Source organism: Palaemon carinicauda, chromosome 18, assembly GCF_036898095.1.
Source record: "Palaemon carinicauda isolate YSFRI2023 chromosome 18, ASM3689809v2, whole genome shotgun sequence".
In the NCBI taxonomy this organism is placed as follows: Eukaryota; Metazoa; Arthropoda; class Malacostraca; order Decapoda; family Palaemonidae; genus Palaemon; species Palaemon carinicauda.
The window spans coordinates 83,697,138-83,702,137 of NC_090742.1; the positions used below are offsets into that span (position 1 = coordinate 83,697,138).

Genomic DNA, 5,000 nt, shown 5'->3' on the forward strand with positions numbered 1-5,000 from the left:
TGGTTTTTATATGAAATCTATTCCTAGAAGAATTAGTGTTACACCCCCATGCAAATGAGTAACTTTTGCTTGATTCGGCAGAGTTTAACGTCATGTAGCTATATTTGATTCGTACCAGCAATTATTACGTTTTGCAAGACTAAGAGTTTATGTAAAGATATCTGGGACTAAAATCATGTTTCTTTGATTAGATAATTCTCATTTGTTATTCAGCACAATAGTGTTTATTAGCCAAATTTATTGGAGTGGCATTTCGCTTGCTCTTAAACCATATCTTAGAAATTTTTTTTAATCACTATGTATTTACATAGGCAAATTCCATAGGTAAAAAGAAAATAGATCCAAACTGCCATAAAAATGCGATTTGTATTTAATTTCCCTACACCAATAAAAGTAAAGTTTTATGTTACGTATATGAAACTCTAGATTACTTTGGAAAAAAATCGTCATAAAGTTTAAATTCCCCGCATGAATCTCAGACACACACTTGTTATACCAAAGAATTTTTTATTATATATATATATATATATATATATATATATATATATATATATATATATATATATATATATATATATACACACACATATATATGTATATGTATATGTATATATATATATATATATATATATATATATATATATATATATATATATATATATATATGTATATATATGTGTGTGTGTTTGAATATATCTATATTTATTTTATATATATATGTATGTATGTATACATAAGTGTGTGTGTGTTTGAATATATCTATATTTATTCATATATATATATATAATATATATATATATATATATATATATATATATATATATATATATATGTATGCACATATATACATATACATACATAAGTGTATATATATGTGTATATACTGTATATGCTTTTCGGGGCCAGCTTCTCCGATGCAGTTTTCCTTAAGGCAATTGCCTTAGTGGCAACAACTGGTTTTCGTCAGGAATCTTCGTATTTACCTAAGTTTTTTTGTGACGTGAGTCTTTGCATAAAGAAACTGATTATTTACTTTCTTTTATTTTATCAATGCAGCATTGTTTCATCAATACCGTCTTTATACTGCCTAATTGCTGATTGACGTTATTTACAATGTTTTTCTTAAACAAGGGTTCGTCTAAAATTACAATGAGTCAGTTTAACAATGAAATATAAAAGGTTCTATGAAAATGAAAAAAAAATCAAAATAGAATAATTAAAACATTTATAAATTTTCAGATCCTTTGATGGTTATTAAAAAGAAATTCTTTAAGCATGTGCTTAATTATCTTTACACACATACCAATACACAAGCAAACAAGAGCCATCACAGAGACCACAGATTCGTTTGTCAAGACCGCTCTGTTGTCAGTGTCATAAAGGGGTCTGGGGCACCTGGCAGCAATAACGCCAGTTTCTCCTCAGCCATCTTTACTAGGTGACAATACTGCAGGAGGAGGCATGATTCCAGATGCCAAAAGGACACGTCGCTTCACTGATTCCCACTTTACTGTGTTTTGCTTGATGGGAGACTGTAGTTAGATTTCTGTTGAATGTTCAATGTTGGCCTTTGGTGGGTGATTCTTACAATTTCAGCTATTATGAGCCTATTGTAGCTGCTCTCCCTACAGTTTCAGGGAGAGTTTCCGGTCGTGGGTATCGATTTAATGTTGGTGTATTACAAATCCCAATTTTCGCCTGTCAGCATACGTCTTTGGAGTGTCATAGTAGTGTGTCAGATGTAGTCTTTTCTGCGAGATTTACATTTCTAGGCATAAAAATTTATAGACAACTTTTGCACACGCTTCTTTTGGTCATCCAAGGGCGATACTGCTCCTCATCATCAGGGTCGCTATTGGGTTGGGCTTGTTGTATATGTTATGTATACTCTCTAGTGAGGGGCTTTTGGGGTAACAACTTGATTGATAATTCCTCATATTAATCAGCTGATGCAAAGGTAGATTACTTGGTTCTTATCAGTTGTTTTTGTCGTTGTGACCTTTTAAATTTCTTCGAATTTCTTTTTATAGCCTATTCTACCATGGTGTCTGGATCTCCGTTATTGGTTAGCAATTATTAAATTCGGTTTAGTTCATCTTTCCCAGATGAGCTGTTTGAATGCTCTTTAGATGGATGTACTTACCTCTTACGCTTAAGCTTCTTTCCATGTCGATTCATTTTGTTTATAAAGTCCTTTAGGACTCACCATCCTTCTGTTTAGGTAGGAGATCAAGGCAAATCAGGGTCTCCAGTTGACTGTGTTCTGGTATTCAGTTGGACACAAATTTTTCCCAAGTTTGAGAGCTCATTCTTCTGTGTCATCATTGTTCTTCGGGTGATGAATAAGTCATCGATGGACTCTCCGTAGATTTTTTACTTTTTGTGTTCTCTGAGGGTCTTTGCAAATATGTATAAAGTTATCACAGAAGTCCCTAGAGGGGGTTCCATTGCTACACCATCTATTTGTAGAAATAGAGAGGAACGGAGACTCCATAGCACTGGACTTTAACATCCAAAGATATTCGCAAATACATGTATGGGTTCCAGTTTGGATCTGTATACTCTACTTAATATTACTTTTATGGTTTGCTTGAGGGGTCATTTGTGAACTCTCTTCACATCAAGAGAGGCAATGTCTTGTTCATGTCATTTTACTTGTAATGACTCAATGAGCTCTACTGCTGATTTGTATGAGTAGGGACCAGGTATGGTGGGGATAAGAATCTCATTTAAGACCTTCTCTATCTTGGTGGTGGACAAATTGATCTTAGAGATGATTATGCCTTAGGCGGTTCCTTACAGTGCGTGTTTTCACAGTGCTATAGTAGTACCCCTATGATTTTTAAGAAAATTAAAGGTGTCCAGTTGAGTTTTGGCCCTACCTAAAAGCTTGGAAACCCTCCTCTTAAGAAGTTCAGTTGGGTCCTTCATCAGGTTCTGGAACTTGAAAGAGTCCACTAAAATTTCATCCTTTTTTTTTTACAGGTATTCTGTCTTTTCCGTGAGTACATAGAACGAGGACTTGTCAGCTTTCCAGCAGATGATGTCCGGGTTGTTGCGTAATTCTTAGACTGCTTCTATCGTGTCTTCTGGCGTCCAGCTTCTCCCGTGATTTCTTCAATGACGGTTGATGTTAGGTCTATATTGCCTTCATTTCGTATTTCTGTCTCTATACTTTTTGATTTGGGTGCGGCTTCTTAATGTCGTGAAAGAAATCTATGACTAAAACGATAAAGCAAAGCTTTTGTCTCATGACCGACCTCTCAAAATAAATGCTTTTATATTTATTCTATTTGAGATCTAAGTTCGTGGGTGACCTCTGGTGGCTTGTCAATCAATCTTCACCATATCAAAAAGAAAAGCCATCATGGTATTGCTGGTTTTAACAGAACAGCTCTTCCTTTGAGTTTAAGCCATTTTTGCTATGAGAATCTGTCACTGCTTACATGCGAATTCTCCATTCTGGCTCTGCAAAGTCATGGGCAATTAATTCAAATACAGTTGTTGTAATGGTGCAAAAGTCATCCCATTGTCTTGTCCTCTCAGCTTCATATTGTTGGACTCCTGCTGTGGATTCTTTGATTCGTTGTCAGAGAATCTTTTTTATCACCTTCCAACATTTCCATACCCAGTCAGCATATTCACAAACCCTCTAAGAGTATTGCACCAAGATATTCTCAGCTAACACCCGCTTAGTTCGCCACAGAAAGTGGCCGGAATCTTTGACGTTCTCCAGACACGCAGAGCAAAGACCATTTGATGGATGTGTTATAAATTACAGGCAATTATGATAAATTAATATTGAGCCACATGTACCGCTTGCTAGAAAAGAGATACAATGAGATAATGTTTATTTGCAAGCGAAACAAGCCACGGAAGAGAAAAGATCATCTGAGGGACTAGCTGTAAATTACAGCCACAATTAAACCTTGAGAGAGAGAGAGAGAGAGAGAGAGAGAGAGAGAGAGAGAGAGAGAGAGAGAGAGAGAGAGAGAGACTGCCCACTTGGTGCGGTGAAATAGGTGGCTATTGGCTGAGGATCTCCTGCAATACTATGAAGGGTTTGTGAATATGCGTCCGGCTTTTTGCTTTTGGGACAGGTGCCCTGATGCAGTTTTCATGTAAGGCAATTTCCTTGGTGACATCAACGTATTGCCATCAGGAATCCTTATATTTGTGAAGTTTCTTGAGATTTTCCGAAGTGAGCCTTTGTTTAATGAAACGGTGATTACTGACTTTCCAATTATTTTATCGCTATAGCACAGTTTCAACAATGTTATGTCCTTATAATGTATTTGCTGAATTACGTTACTTTAGAATTCTCTTTATAGATGTTCACCAAACAAACGAACAATTAATTTTATTACATTTCAAACGTTACTAGAAAATAAAACAAAAGAATAAGGGAAAAAGAAAATATTTGAAAATACCACAAGCATTGAAGATTATAAAGAGGAAATGGACAATGTACTGAATATGCTTCAATCTCTTTACATACTTAACACTCAAAAATCCACGCACAGACATGCACCATCACCTTGACAAAGCCCTGGTGTTTTTGAACAGTGATGTAACAATAAATTGAATAACATTAAGTAATCACATTTTCATTAACCGAAGATTTACACCAGGAAATCTAAAAAAAAAAAAAAAAAAAAAAAAACTGCAAATAGGAAGATGCTAGTAGGAAACACGTTGACACCACTAAAGCATTTGCCTTTAATTAATACATACATGCATGCAAACACACATATATATGTATGTATGCATATACTGTACATGTATCAGCAAATGCAGCCGTTTCTACACAGTTGCAGGACAAAGCCCTCAGATATGTCCTTCCACTTGGTCTGTTTATGGTCTTTTTATGCCAGTCTATAACCGTTAATTTTCTTAGCTCGTCAATCTATCGTCTTCTCTTCCTTCGCCTACTTATTTTTCAATCTTTAGCGACCCATTATTTTATTCTTCATGTCCATCTATTACCTTTCATACTCATT

The 5,000-nt window shown here is 35.1% G+C and overlaps 1 long non-coding RNA gene across 1 annotated transcript in view; it reads right to left on the minus strand.

Moving 5' to 3' along the window:
* The window catches only part of LOC137657122 (uncharacterized), a 694,375-nt gene that overhangs the window by 254,440 nt on the left and 434,935 nt on the right, over window positions 1-5,000 (minus strand). The gene's annotated exons all lie outside the window — the stretch shown is intronic.